This window comes from Typopeltis vanoorti, chromosome 21, assembly GCF_054136105.1.
Source record: "Typopeltis vanoorti isolate ZY-2024b chromosome 21, IOZ_Tvanoo_1.0, whole genome shotgun sequence".
NCBI classification, from domain to species: Eukaryota; Metazoa; Arthropoda; class Arachnida; order Uropygi; family Thelyphonidae; genus Typopeltis; species Typopeltis vanoorti.
The window spans coordinates 34,127,571-34,144,263 of NC_143569.1; the positions used below are offsets into that span (position 1 = coordinate 34,127,571).

The 16,693-nt window shown below is 37.4% G+C and overlaps 1 protein-coding gene across 5 annotated transcripts in view; it reads left to right on the forward strand.

Moving 5' to 3' along the window:
* The window catches only part of hyd (E3 ubiquitin-protein ligase hyd), a 680,323-nt gene that overhangs the window by 194,198 nt on the left and 469,432 nt on the right, over nucleotides 1–16,693 (forward strand). The window lies entirely within an intron of this gene.

The following is a 16,693-nucleotide window of genomic DNA, read 5'->3' on the forward strand; positions in this document are numbered from 1 at the left end:
CATCAATGCCCACAGTGGATTTCAATCCTGTGGCCTGTTGGTTGGATAGCAGAGATGCTATTCAGTTGGTGGGCACAATAGAATAACAAATTAATCCATATTTTCTGGGTTGAAATTAAGATCTTATTTTTTCCACTTTTACTTATTCCTTTTATGTGTTTTGCTAGATTGAAGAAAGAGTAGTTGATAATTGAATTTTCTATTTTATCTTATGTACAAACTTAGTGCTTGATTTACTTGTACTTTTCTAGATGTAAATATGGGGTGCAATTTTTCCCAATAGAATAATATTGCTGATGTATGTCTATTCTATCCAAAACATGGTACTCCACTGTCATTGACTTATCAGTACACTTTGGAACAATAAAGAGTCCTTCAGATCTTTTATGGATACACTTTATATACTAATTTATAGGTCTGTCTTTACCTGTGTCATCTTGTGACAATATTTCATATTCATCTGACATCATGCATTAACTACCTTCACAAAACTATCCTCCTCCCCCATATAGTATAGTATCCCAGAAAACTAGCATATATTCAGCCCTTTCCAAGAAAAGTCAGCAAAAAGAATTATCATCCCGTTGCACATGCCTATGGTACTGCTTCATGATAGGTTTACAGCCTTTCATAAATCCATTGCACCCACAAAAAAACGAACCCCCCCCCCCTCCAAATCTAATATCATTAATGTACAAACCAAACAGTAGCAGTCTAAGCATACAGAAGCCTGTGATGCACTGGTTTAGTTATCTCCCTTATCCAACTCTTCCATGTGGGTAACCTGTTCATGGTGGAGGGGACCTCGCAGTGATGGTACTGGCCCTTTTCATTCTTCCTCTTTTTCTTTGCTTCTCTTCCCATATTCTTTGCTCTGCTTTTCCTGAGTCTTTTTCACTATCCTTTTTTCCAGACCACCTTCACTGGGATCCAAAAGCCTGCTGCTGCTGTGCTGTCTGACCCCCATGGACATCTGAAAAGTGGGATTCTGGCAGTCTTGCACTACTTTAGCCTCCTGCTTTGACAAGATCAATAGTCCTGAATGGCCCAGCCAGGATCAATCGGCTAGTGGGCTTGCCTGCGAGGGTTAAAGGTGTTGCAGTATGTCTCTCCCCATGGTCTAGAAGTGAGGACTCGAGGCTTGCCGTGGTGCCGGTATAGCATCAGGGATAGCCCTGGTGTCTTACTCCTAAGTGCAGTCTTTGCTTGCCGGTCAGTGGGCATCCATATGTGGCTCTGTGGTGGGCGGGGAGCTCTGGCTCTGAACCAAAAACTTTTTGATCATGAATCCTTCATCCTCAAAGGTTTCAGGGGCCCTAACGAAGTCCAGCATAGATATAGCGTATGGAAACAGAAGATATATGATACTAGTATAAATGCACCAATATTTTTAATCATTCATGGTGAAAACAGGTGAAAAACTAATTGGAAAAATGTCAAAAGAGTTTAGAAGGTCTGGCAGGATCTCTCAAAACTGTTAAGAAATTGCGTTCTGGTGATATCCTTGTGGAAACATTGTGTCAACAACATTCCGAGAAACTACCGAGAGCAACAACAGTGGGTGGAATAAAAATCACAGTAACACCTCATAAAACACTCAATTCCTGTAGAGGAGTGATATCAGAATGGAATCTCCTTGATGTTCCTGATGAGGAGATATTTTCAGAGCTTAAAGATCAAGGAGTGACAGGTGTGAGGCACATCCTGATACGTAGGGATGGTCGCCTGGTTTCAAGCAGAATATCATCCTTACTTTTGATACACCTAAGCCTTCAACATCTGTAAAAGCAGGATGTGTCAGCTGGCCTGTTAGAATGTACATCGCTAACCTGCTAAGATTCTTTAAATGTCCGAGATATGGACATGCCCAAACTGCCTGTCATGGTTCTACTACCTGTGCATGATGTGATAGTAAAGAGGATGATAACAAATCTTGCTGTGCAAAAAAAACCTAAACATGTCAACTGTCAGGAAGATCATCCAGCTTATTTTTGTGCATGTCAGAAGTGAAAAGATGAAAAAGAAATACAAAAAAAAATGAAAACAGAATATAGCATATCAGGATGCAAAAAGAAAACTAGCCACTATCATACCTGCTCTGAGATCCTCTTATGCTGAGAAGGTAACAATTAAGAAAGTGCCAACAGCAACTCAAACCTGTATGTCTGTTCCACCATCTGATATCACCATACCTGCACCTTATAATTGTGAGTGCTCATCTGTTGAGTGCATCAATCACATGAACTATGGCTTTACTCAGACAACTTTAAAAATGAACCCACTCTTTGAAAATCCACTTGTCAGAAATATTATGGCAAAGATATCATTCAAAGATAAACCGCCAGACACTCCCACAAAAAAAATGGATACTTTAGTACCTTCTAAACTAAACTAAACTTACTAACTCACCCTAACATATCAAATGTAGTGAATACTCTACCAGAAGAAGAGACTGACACTGGCCGTCCATACTTCCCGGAAACAATTGATAAATATAAATCTGACAAAAGTAAGCCCTCAACCTTCTGTTAAAGCAGACAAGTCTATAAAACCAAAACCATAGGAAAATTTTTACAATGGAACTGTTGTGGATTTTGCCAGAATATTGATGATATCAAGATTTTGTTGCAGAAACACAAGCCTTTCTGTTTCTGCCTACAGGAAACATGCTTAAGACCCAATGAGGACCCCTAGCTTTAGGAATTTCACTGTTGTATGTAAGGACAAAACTGGAGGTTGGTCCTGCTCATGGAGGATTAGCTATCCTAGTGGCAGTCATATTACTTTCCATCATGTCCAACTTAATACTGTTCTGGAAGCAGTAGTGATTCGGCTCTCCATAGGATTTCTGGTTCAGCATGTTCAATTTATTTATCACTGAGTGCTGAGTTAAATGAAATTAATCTTGATAATCTTATCTTGCAACTGCCTGAACCCATACTTTTGATGGGTGACTTTAATGGTCACAATACTCTGTGGGGTAGTGCCAACACTAATAGATGAGTACAAATCATTGAAAGAATCCATGGTAATAATAACTTCCCTGATCTTTGCACAATGTCTTCACAGGAACCACATTCACCCACACGGATACCTATATGGAAAATGGACCAGACTGACTGGAACATTTTTTCTCATCTTGCAAAATGTAATGCTGATATCCTCAGGCAAACACCTATCAGTAAAGCACTAAAGATATATAACAGAGCGCATTGTCCAGGAGCACCAGCCTCCGTTCTGAAAACATCATCTCAGTTTCCATTCTATTCAAAGCTTTGGTGGAACCCAGAATATCAGACAGCCAAAACAGATCTACACGGAGCATGGAGGTATATTTCGTAGACATCCCACCACATCAAACTTAATAGCTTTCAAGCATGCTCCAGCCAAAGCACATCATGTGAGATGTCAGAGTCAAAAACAATCATGGATCCAATTTACTACATCAGTTAAATCAAATGACTAGTCCAAAAATTGTATGGATAAAATCCGGAAAATTAATGGCAGATATTGTTTGTTTTGTCTACCTTAGACAATGGAAGTATTATCACTGATCCCAAAGCTATTGCAGACACTTTGGGGGAAAATTTTGCCAGAATCCCAGCAACAGCTTCATATCCTCCTGAATTTTTAGCAGCAAGAGAAACAAAGGCTAAATTTTTCTACCAACATTCTTGAGCCATACAATCAGCCATTTGTTAAGAAGGAACTAAAAAGAGCTCTCCTACTATCTCACCCTACTGCATGAGGGTGAGATAGTAGTTTCGTAATGACATCCATTATGAAATGATAAAACATATACCATCATCTTCTATGGATCTCCTTATCGTATACAATAGAATACTAGCAGAGGAAGAGTTTCCAAATTTCTGGCATAAGTCAGTTGTCATTGCTATCCCAAAATCAGGAAAAGATCCAACACAAGCAAATAGTTATCAACCCATTGCTCTGACCAGCTGTCTTTGTAAGATACTAGGGAAAACGGTTAATGCCAGACTTCTCTGGTATTTAGAAAGCAACAATCTTCTCTCCAAAGACAGTATGGGTTCTGTAGACATTTGGATCATTTAGAGACATACGAAAGATGCATTTCTGAAGCAAGAACATCTTGTTTCAGTTTTCTTTGACATGGAAAAAGCTTATGACACAGCCTGGAGATATGGTATATTAAAAGACTTCTATAACCTAGGTCTCAAAGACACCTTTCTGTATTTATTAAAAACTTTCTGTCCAGGCGAACTTTCCAAGTCAGAGTGGGAAGTATGCTAACTCAACCATATCATCAAGAACAGGGTGTTCCCCAAGGCTCTGTCTTAAGTGTGACACTTTTTGATATTAAAATTAACTCAATCACAACAGCTTCCTCCCATTGTAGACAATGCTCTATATGTTGATGACTTCACAATTTACTGTCACTCATGTAACATGGGGGTAATTGAAAGACAACTTCAGCAAGCAGTTGATCATGTTTCTCTGTGGGCTCTTAGTAATGGGTTTTGATTTTCAACAGAAAGAAGTGTTTGTGTACACTTCTGTCAAAAACACACTCGTCACCCAGTTCCTGAATTAAGAATGGGACGCACTGTTATCCTAGTAGCTACAGAAGCCAACTTCTTGGGACTCATATTTGTCAACTTAGAGAAAAGTGCAAGAGGGTATTGATCTCCTTCGCTATCTATCCTCTATTGAGTGGAACGCTGATCGAGCTTCATTGCTCATCTTTATTGTGCACTTATATGTTCAAAGCCAGATTATGGATCTCAAGTCTATGGTTCTGCAAGACAGAGTAACCTGCAATGGTTGGATTCTATCCATCATCAGGGTATATGGATAGCTACTGGTGCCTTTCACACTTCACCCACTCAGTCTTTATGTTGAAGCAAATGAACTGGCTCTATCACTTCGATAGAAACAGTTGTCTCTTATTTATGCCCTAAAGTCTCTCCCAGATCATTATAGATGGAATAGTGCATTGGGAAGCTCAATATCACATACTTCAAACTGCTATACATCCTTTCAGTATTTGTGTTAAAGAGACTGTGCAAGCTGTTGGTATGAATGCTGACAACATTGCCTACGCTAAATATAATCATCCCTCCTTGGCAGGTTTGCACTCCATTCTGCAACCTCTCACTTTGTCAGCTACAGAAGTCTCATACTCCAGCATCTGTCTACCTGCACTTGTTTAATACACACACAGAGCAGCATAGTCTAATTTCTTGCCCATCTATACTGATAGTTCAAGAACTAATGCCTCTGTTGGCTGTGCTGCTGTGTTTCCTGACATTGTTATCTCCAAGCAGATCCCACCTGATTGCAGCAATTATACAGCAGAGTTACATGCCATTCAGCTTGCTCTTGTGCATATAAAAGAAAACGGCCATCAAAAGTGTATAATATATATGGACTCATTGAGCTCTCTACAGGCTATCTCCTCTCCTATGTATAATTCACATCCAGTACTTTATGAGGTGTTATACCTTGTTTCACAAAATGAAAATCCTTAATTTTGATGTTCAGTTGTGCTTGATTCCCAGCCACATTGGAATTAAGGGAAATGAGGTTGCTGATGCAGCTGCTAAATCAGCTCATACTTTCTCCATGTACTGTTTGACAGTACCATATACAGACAACAGACAGCTTATAAGATCAAACTAATTGCTCAATGGGAGTCATCATGGCAGGAAGCATTGACAAACAAATTATATGACATTAAACCTGAAATTAAGCATTGGCATTCTAGTCATCGTATATAGAGAAGAGAGGAAGTTGTTCTTGCTAGGCTCTGCATAGGTCACAGTCATCTTATGCATTCTTATTTACTGAGGGCTGATGACCCTCCCTTATGTGAATAATGCAATACATCTCACTATTTGTCATATTCTGGTGGAGTGACAGCACTTTACATGAGAGAGAGAGAGAGAGAGAGAGGAATGAAATTTTTACCTATCTAACCAAGGCATTTACACTCAGGCAGATGCTAGCAGACTTAGGCAGATTGGGTGATGTTTTTAATTTTTACAAAGAATTAATTTGTACAAACACATTTGACTGTAATTTTGTTTATATGTAAATACTATATTGCTTAACTTAACTTTTGTACATATATATATATATATATATATATATATATTAGTCATTAGTTTAATTTTTGACCACTTATCTATTGCCATAGCCTTTGATATTGTATATTTGTGTAACCTTGTTGTAATTTTGTTAATATATAAATACCACATTGCTAAATAATTTTTATGCATACATATCTCCCTTGATGAGTCTTTGGACTCCCTGGAGGTGTCAAATAATAATAATAATGTATAATAATTCCTTTTTGACTCTTTATGTGTTACTGTAATAACATTTGATGTAATGTTATCTATATGTAGATACTGCATTCCTGGCTTGGTTTTGCACATGCATTTGTTAATTAACTTGTACTGTTGTCTATTTATGTACTGCTGTAACCTCTGCAGTAATTTTGTTTATATGTAGATACTGCGTTGGTAAATTTAATTTTTATGCATGCATATTGTATAATAATTCCTTTTTGCCTAATTTTGTACTGCTGTAAAAGCATTTGTTATAATTTTATCTATATGCAGATATTGCATTCCTTGGCTTGGTGTTTTGTAAATACATTTTGCTTATTAACTTCTGTTGTTAACTGTTTCTGTACTACTGTATAACCTCTGACTTTGTGTGTTGCTGTGCCCTCTACAGCAATTCTGTTAGATGTTTTGCGGAACTCAATTTTTGTACGGGCATATTGTTTACAATTTTCTTTAACTGTAGCTGTAACTTTTAGTATGGCACAGTATGACCTTTGTTGTTTTTGTGCCAAATAAATTATAAACCAAACCAAACCCTTATCAAAATCACCAATTTCATACCCATCTCCATTTGCCCCAGTTTATAGAAACTAGGGCAAATGGGTTTTTAGTATCATAGTATAGCTTTCATTTATCCATTTGAAATGCCACTTTATTGTCGAAAGTGTGAATGAATTAGTAAGGCCTACCCTTCACAAATGCATGCTGTCCCCTAATAGGTTAGCTAATAATGCAAAGCTTTAACTCTGCCTCATGCACTACCTGTCATATATATTCACACCACTAACCACTTGCCAAGGAAGAACTGGTTTCTTATTTTTTCCATTCTATCATATATTGAAAATCTCTACAGGGTGTCCCTGAATTCATGGCCCAAATGTGAGGGGGATTGTAGTACACACCAAAACTACCAATATTCGTCATAGAATATGCGGCCACAAATGCAGCCTGGTGCAGATGAGGCAGCACGGCTTAAAAGCTCTGGATCGGCCAAACCCCAGCATTCTCAGCGTCGACCGGACATGAGATGGAGCAGTTTATGAATGCAGAGAAAGCCAATATGCATCTGATGTACGGTGTAGCCGAGGGCAATTGCAGAGAGGCACAAAGCCTGTACCGTGAACGATATCCTATGCGCAGTGTACCTGATCATAAAATGTTTGCCCGATTGCACCGTAAGCTGTGTGAGGCCAGACACCTTCCACGTCAGTCGACATGATGCCGGATGAGCATGGATGATCAGAACGCCAGCTATGAGCAAGGACACCTTGTGTATGGTGACAGATAACCCAGGTACAAGCATGCGCCCCCCCCCCCCCCCCCCCCCAAACAATACTAAGAATTTCCAAATGTTATGCATGGCTCACATTATTATACATTATTATATAGAGTAGAGACATGGACACTCTCCATTCTGAGTGTGAAAAAACTGGAGGCCTTTGAAATGTGGATGCTGTGAAGAATTATGAGGATATCATGGAAAGACAAATGAAGAGGTACTAGAGATAGTAGGTGTAAACAGGAGCTTGATATAAGAAATTAAAAAGAGAAAAGTCAGCTATTTTGGACATATTCTGAGACATAACTGCCTACAAAGGACAGTTCTCGAAGCAACTGTTGAGGAAAAGAGAAGGTTAGGAAGACAAAGACTAGAGCGGATGAAAAATATAGAAGACTGGACCTATCTCTCATATGAGGAATGCAGCAGAGGTGCAGAATAGGACATGGTGAAGACACACGGTAGTAAATCTCCTAGAGGGAGAAGACACCTGACAGGACTATCTTACCAATTCTTTAACAATTCCTTTTGGATTATATATTGCTATGCATTATAGAAAGGATCAGTACCTAGACCAGTTTTGACCTTTATTGAGGTCTCATCACTGGGAGTTAGACCCAGGAAGATACTGAGGTTAATTATTTTGGTACGATGGATTGTTTGGACCTGTGGTCCCTTATCTATTTATCAGATCTGCAAAGAAGCTGGATTATGGGTGATTATTGAGCACTTGGCTTACCCACTGTAGGCTGTTTTCAGAAATTGAAGAAAAACCTTTGTGTTGAGATTTTTTTCTTTTTCAGGGTGCAGGGGATATTTATTTCTTGTAGTTCACCACTAGGTAGTAGATCACATCACACTGGACTTGGGATATTATTGGGTCTGTGGCTAACCCATTTTGTGCTTATGAGTTTAAAAAACTCAAAATATTTAGTATGATTTTTGGATGCTTGTGTTTTGCTAGGTCATACTGTAGTCTACAACTTTGTGTGGATTAAGGTTGGAATGGATGGCAAATATTTACAAAAAATTTTGCAGTTTCTTTTGCATAGGAAAATTTTGATCTCAGGGTAACTAACTTCTTGATGAAGCTGTATATTTCTTTTGAACCATGGCGTGTTGAACGCTATTTGTGAACATCTGTTTTGAATTGTCTGTATTTTATTTGAATCTGCTGAGGGAAGGGGAAGAAGGGGTTAGCCACATTCCAGAAGTGGCCTGATCAGTTTAATGTAGGAATAATTTAAGTTCCATGCTTAGATGGCTATGTTGAGTGATGGGTATAGCTGTTCTGTTGTCTAATTTGCTGTTGAGCAGAAAGGATCGACATGAGTTTTGAAGTCATGCCTTTATCTAGTAGTCCTAAATATTTGGCTACTGGTTGCAATGGAATGGGATGACCACTTCTCCTCTTATGAATGTTCTCTTATCTGTGTTGACATCAACTTCATCATCATTTTTTGACTTCATTGTTCTAGTTCTAAGATTGCATTTTCAAGTTTGTTAGTTGCTAATCTGTATTGGAGAGAGCATACAATCATTACAGCTTCATCTGCACACATGGCCATTGTGGTTGCAAGTATGCATGGAATGTCAGCTGCATAGATGGCAAAGAGCAGAGGTGAACATGAAGCCCGGGGGGGGGGGGGGGAGAGACACATGCTGTGATTTTGCATTCAGGTGATCTAATTCCCTGTAGCTTCACTCAAGTTAGCAATCAGAATGGTAAGTTCCAGAGCTAGTGGAAATTTGGCCTCTAGGAGTTTGTAACAAAGCCTTATGGCATATTTTGTCGAATGCTTTGGCAACATCCATTACGATTGCTCTTCTGTACTGCTTCCATTTTACATTCTTGTTTTTACAACTCTAAGAACTTGTTTTTCAGTGGAGTTGTTCTCCTGGTATCTAAATTGCTCATCAAGGTTGAGATGTAATTCTTGAGTAACTTTTTGCAATCCAATTAGTATTACCCTTTCAGCTGTTTTTCTTAGTCAAGAAAGCAAGCTTGATTGGACAATATTTTTTAGGAAATCATGCTGCTTTTCCAGATATTGGAATCAATATTACTCAACTACTTTCCATAAAGCTGGGTGGTATTAATATCTTAATATTTCATTAATAATAGCAAAAATGTGCATTACAGTTTTATGTGGCATTCATTTGATGATTTTGTTAGAAATTCATGCTGGCCTGGTGCTCTTTCCTAAAGTTTGGTTATGATTTCGTGTGCCTCATCGAAAGATATTAGTTGGATGCAGTTTTCATAGTCTGTGCATTTTGGAGTACAGTGTACCCGGGTGTGTACTTTACTAATGAAGACTAGATCCTTAAATCTTTAACTGCTGATTTTATATTCTACTGACATTGTCCAATGTGCTGAATTAATTTTGCAAAAAAATTATAAATAAAATCTATTAAAATTCTTACTGAAGTAAGAAGTCCAGACAGCATCATACATTCTTAATATACACTTGTTCACTCACAAAAATGTTAATAATAGTGTTTTATAAAATTTCCATAATCAAGAGGTGTCCACTTGATTATGCAAATTACACACATTAATTTATGTAGAAATTAATCAAAATATATGAAGAGCACTATTATTTACAACACAGTTATTACTAAGCCTACCAGGTGCCAGGGTATGAAAATCCTAAAAATTTAGCATCATCATCATCATCAAATTCCTTCCATGTACCCTCAAGGGGTGTACAGGATATGATAGTACTACATAAAAAAAAAAAAAAAAAATTTACATCATTATTAATTTTTTATCTACAATTTTCCTCCAAATCAGCCTGTTACTTGTCATCACTCCAACATTATCAGATCTTATATTTCTATCGTCTAAGGCACTTTGTACCGTATCAATCCACCTATATCTTGGTCTTCCTCTGGGTCGTTTTCCTGCCAACCTGGCAGAGAACACTTGTTTTGCCAATCCCTCCTCGCCCATTCTGTTTAACTGACCACACCACCCTAGATCAGCTCTGCTAACGCATTCCTGGATGCTGACAATGCCAAGTTCTTTCCTAATATCCTCGTTTTTAATATGATACTGCCATTGATACCATCTGTTCATGCCTATAATCCCTCTCAGGACTCTCATATCTGCGGTCTCTAGTCTTTGGTCAAGTGTTTTACTTCTGACCCAGCTCTCGGATCCATAAGTTAAAACTGGTTTGAACACTGTCTTGTATACAGCTAATTTAGTGTTCCGACTAATTTCTCTCTTATTCCATATGAATTTATTCAATTGACTTCCCACCATAACAGCTTTGCTGATTCTGCTGTCTATTTCTATATTTAATTTACCATCTTCAGTAAAAATCGTGCCTAAGTAGCTGAAATGTTTTACTTGTTCCACAGGTTCTCCATTCACAACACAGTTGACATTTTCAATGATTCTGCATATTTTCATTGTCTTTGTCTTTTTATTGCTGACCTTCATACCATATCTATTACAACAGCTGTTCAATTTAGTCAGAGAATCTTGCAGACTTGTAGCGGATTTATTGATAAGTATAGCATCGTCTGCATAAAGCAAAGAGCTGATATTAACATCTCCAATTTCGATATCATGTTTAATACCACTTTCCTTCATAATGTGATCCATATAGATAATGAATAACAGAGGGGATAATGTACATCCTTGTCTCACACCAGATTTAACATTAAACCATCTTCCTGTACTTCCTTCAATTCTAACTGCTGACTTACAACTCAAAGACTAAGTATTGCTTGATATAATGCCCCATTGACACCATATAACTGCAGCGTATTGAATAGCTTCTCTCTTGGCACCTTGTCATATGCCTTTTCCAGATCGACAAAACTTAAATACAGATCTTTGTTATATTCCCATGCTTTCTGAACTATTTGTCATGAGGTGAGGATCTGATCCTGACAGCCTCTATTTGGCCTGAATTCAGCTTTTTCTATACCAAGCTTTTCTTCCACTTCTCAACTGTTTCTCAAGTATACTGACATAAATCTTGCTAGGAATACTCAGTAGGGAAATACCTCTGTAATTCTCACATGCAGTTTTATTTCCCTTTTTATATATGGGTACTATTAGAGCTCTATTCCAATCATCGGGAATTCGTCCCTCTGTCCAGGCTTTCTGAACTATGCAGTGCAGCCACTGTAAGACTCTTATACCACCATACTTCAGCATTTCTGGTCGAATATCATCTACTCCTGCTGCCTTTCCACATTTCAAGCCTTTGATGGCTTTTTCTACTTCAAGTATGGATATGTATTCCTGACTGCATGCCTGGTCAATGTCTTTTACCACTGTGCTGACATCACCGCTTGTTTCATTTAGCAGTTTTTCAAAGTAATTACTCCATACCTCAAGGATATCTTTTTCTCCCGTTTTCATGTCACCTTTATCATCTCTAATTCCTTTTATAGCACTCTTTCCTCCATTCTTAAGCTTCTTCAACAACCTCCAGAATATTTTGCCACCTTCTTGATATTTATTTTCTATATTCTTGCCAAAGTCCTCCCATGACTTTTGTTTAGCTAGTTTTACACAGTGTTTAGCATTCTTTCATTTGTCTCTATATTCTCTAAGAGCACAAGCTGACTTATTTGACAGGAACTTTTGGTATGCTTTCTTCTTTTCCTTCACGGCCTCTTTAACTTCCTGTGTCCACCAGGGAGTTCTGATTTTTTTATCCTTACAGACAACTTCACCACATGCCTCTCTGGCTGAATCAATCAATGTTTTCTTCAGAGTTTGCCACTGAATCTCCAAGGTTTGATTCCTGTTCTCAAACTCTTTCATTTTTTCTTCAATAATCTTTGTGTATTTTAGTCTACAGCTCACATCTGAGAGCTGCTCAACTTTTATTCGCTTTAAAACTTTCTTATATGTTATTCTTTTGAATATGAAATTCAATTTTATTCTGCTCAAGACTAAATAGTGATCACTTCCAATTTCAAATCCTCTGTACAATCTGGTATCCTGCACCAGGGAGAAAACATCACTATCAACAATAACATAGTCAATGAGACTTTTCCTATTCCTTGCCTCTTCTCTCCATGTGAATTTGTGCACATTTTTATGTTGGAACATGGTGTTAGTAATAACCAGTCCATGTCCTGAGCAGAAATCCAACAGATCTTTGCCATTATTATTAGCTTTGCACTTTTCTCCAAATTTTCCCAAAATATTTTTGTATGTCTTACAATCATTTCCTACTCTGCTATTTAGATCCCCAACAAGGACCAACTTTTCATTTTTCATTGTGTCAGTTGCTTTTTCTAAAGCCTCAAAAAATTCCTCCACTTCTGCCTTAGTAGAACCTTCTGTGGGACCATAGGCACAAATAAGTCTCATTGTCCAGTTCCCCATTCTCATATTTGCCCACATTACTCTACTTGAGACTGACTGCCATTCAAGAAGATTAGCCTCGTATTTTGTGTTGAATACTATGGCTACTCCTTCTTTTCCTTGATTGTCATTGCCTGAATATAACATTTTGTATTTATTGCTCAGAAAGATCTCACCAGTTTTGGTCTTTTTTTGTTTCAGTCACCCCTATTATGTCGATCTGGTACTTATCTAATTCCTCAGCTAGCTCCATTTCTTTGCCAATCAGGCTTCTTACGTTGATAGTACCGATCTTCAACTCTGGTGATGTTGAGTTGGGGTTTATTTTCAGATTTGTTCCAGTAGCTGACTTTTCGCTGTTCGCCCTGGTTCCCTGGCGAAAACAACGGGGTCCTTGTTTAACTGGGCGACGCCCTAGCCGGCATGAAATTTTGTCATGTTGTACCATCATTCTATATTTTGGTTTAACCAATAAGAATACAATTTGGTCGGCTAAATCCCAAATTGCCAGCCCATCCTCGTCCGTTCAGTATCCAAGTAGATACCCAACAGGGTGCACCACGAGAAGGTGAGGATTGGACATTAGGTCAGAAGCCCTGATCGGTTCTCCGCATTCCTTTAAAGGCTATGTGGAGGTCTCCTCTCAGTTATACTTAGCATAGAATTTAGCATAGAATGGTATTTTTCAAAACAGGGCTGTACACAGATTCCAACGTCACATTTGGTGCACATATACCAGCTCTCACGATGCTTCTTCTGCTCAAGAGTGGTATTGGAGCAGACATAACAAACTCTAGCTGCATTCTTCTTCTCAGTAAAAGGTACAAGAGAAGGGAAATGTTTTTCTTTGAGATGCAGTGGTTGATATCCAGGTGACGGACGTCCTTTCATCCTCCCTATTGTTTGGGGAATATGTTACTTTTGAATTATTTTCTTGAGGGGTGAGGGGTGGTGTTTTTCCACTGCTTTAGTTGTGAAGATGGTGTAGATGGTGTTTTATTTGTGCTGAAGGTATGAAACTTGTTTGTTTCGTCAGCTATCGTTGTCATTAATTCTATGGTAAAAAAAATTGTAAAAAAATATCTAAAGCTGAAGAATCATCAGTCATATTGCATTTGATTATTCCTGAATTACTGCTATCAAATTCATGTATACTTGGAGTAAATACATCGTTATGCCACTTGAACAGTACATCTTCGGTACGCATTCGCTTACGCACGTTCATATTGGGACTTTTGTCACTATCTTGCTCGCTTGTAACACTTACATCACCAGAATCTTCTTCATCTGAGGTACACAATTCAGTTAACTCGGACAATTCTTCTCCCTTGTTGCAGGTGTAGACTTCTGTGGCTAATTGTTTCAAAAGATATATTTCGGCGATTATACCACATTTTTTATTCAGTTATTCAGTTATATAAAACACTGAAATAATAGTTCCCGATAAGTTTCGTAAATCGTAGGATTTACATCTTCAGGGGGTAAATAGTATAACTTAAAGTTAACATAACCATCTGGCTATTCATAAAACTCAAATAACAGAATGCAGATAACATTATTGACGTTGAACAATACTGGGCGATGTCACGTGTTCTTGTTCTCGTGCATACAGTCTGAGCTCAGATTGAGGTAGATTTTTTATTAGAGCTGACCACACTTGATGGAGAATTAAACCTTGATTTTTATTGCATTACATTGGGTTTTTTAGCATATTAGCAGCTTCTTTAAATTTTCTTATATAACTGTTGTTTTCTATGTATGATATCATAGTTTTTTGCAAGAGTACATCGTGTCCAGTGGAAGTGGTATGGAAAGCAAGACCTGTTTTTTGTTCTCTTTTGTATTGTACGTCTTTTTGGTGTTCAGCCATGCGTATTTCTTCAGATCTTCCTGTCTGTCCTACGTAGCAAATCCCGCAAGAGCAATGGATTTTGTAGACTCCTGGTTTTTTAAGAGGATGATGAGGTGGTTTTGGTGGATGTAGGAATCTTGAGATTTTTTCCATAGGAAGGAAGGCTACTTTTATGTTGTGTTTGTTCATTAATTTGGCTAGCTTATCTGTAACATTTTTGATATAAGGAAGCGAGATTGCATTTTTGTAATCCTGTTTTATTGTGTTGTTAGCTGGAGGCATTTTGAGGATTCTCTTGATAGTTTTTGTTTCATATCCATTCTGTTGGAGGATTTGTGTTAAGTATTTTAGTTCTTCATTACATCTTTCTTGTGTGCTGGAGATATGGTATGCTCTGTCTCGAAGAGTTTTAATTAAGCTTATTTTTTGTGAAGGATGGTGGTGTGAGGTTGCATTTAGAAATCTTCCAGTGTTTGTCGGCTTCCTATATACTGAGAAGGAGAGTTTACTTTCTTCATTAACTTCTAATAGAATATCCAGAAAAGGAAGTTTTTTATTTTTTTCTTGTTCTAAAGTGAATTTTATGGTGTTGTGCAAATTGTTGAGATAATCTTTGAAATTGATAAGTTCATCTGTTGTTCCACTGAATATGATGAAAATATCGTCCACATAGCGTAGCCATATTTTTGGTTTTTTATGGTAATTCTTAAGAGCATTGTTTTCAAAATTTTCCATAAATAGGTTTGCTAATACCGGTGATAATGATGAACCCACGGCCAGTCCTTCTTTTTGTTCCCAGATTCTATCTTTATAGGTGAAATTAAAGTATTGTTTATACAATGTTTAAAAAGATTCAAGATGTCCGGAGGGAAGAGGTCTTCTAGGAGATTCAAAATTTCTTGTCTCAGGACGTTTGTAGACAAGTTGATAATGTCGAGACTTGCTAAGATGTCTGTTGGACCAATATGTATATTCACTTTTTCTATGAAATGTTTACTATTTTTTATGAAGGAAGATGTTTTTCCTATATGTTGTGAGATCATGTTGGTGAGGTATTTTGCCAAGTTGGAAGTCAGTGAATCTCTTCCATCTACTATTGGTCTTAAAGGTATATCTGTCTTATGGATCTTTGGAACACCATATATTCTTGGTATCAAAGGATGTTTTGATTGTAAGTATTGTTTAAGTTCCGTCCAGAGAGGCACTTTTTTATTAGATCATTTTTTTTTTTGTGTGTAGGCCAAGTCGGGTCTTTGTCTATGGGTTTGTAGGTGTTGGTATCTTCCAGGAGACTTTTCATTTTGTTATCGTATTCTGTAGCATTTAAAACGACAGTTTCGTTGCCTTTATCTGCTTTTATTATGATAATATTTTTGTCATCCTTTAACTTTTTAAGGCAAACGTATTCATTGTAAGGTAGGTTAACCTCACGTTTCCTTCCAAAAATTGATATCATAGCACAAATAGAAAAAGGAATTAGAAATCTTCCGGACAACACGGCAGATCTTATCCGTATAGAAAGTACAGCTTTACTATTAAAAAGCAGATTATCGTAGGAACCTATCTTACAATGAATACGTTTGCCTTAAAAAGTTAAAGGATGACAAAAATATTGTCATAATAAAAGCAGATAAAGGCAACGCAACTGTTGTTTTAAATGCTACAGAATATGATAACAAAATTAATTATTGCTTATATGAGATATTTCTCATATAAATCCTTAGAGACTGTTTCACAGATTATAATTATCAGCTATAATTAATTGCTGTTTCTTTCTCTTATGCTGCAAAGAAGGGGAAGTGTATAGTAAAAGTTTAGCACAATAAATAATGGTCTGATATTTTGCATCACAAAGACTAATTTATATGGAAACTTTCATTTATTCTGAATTC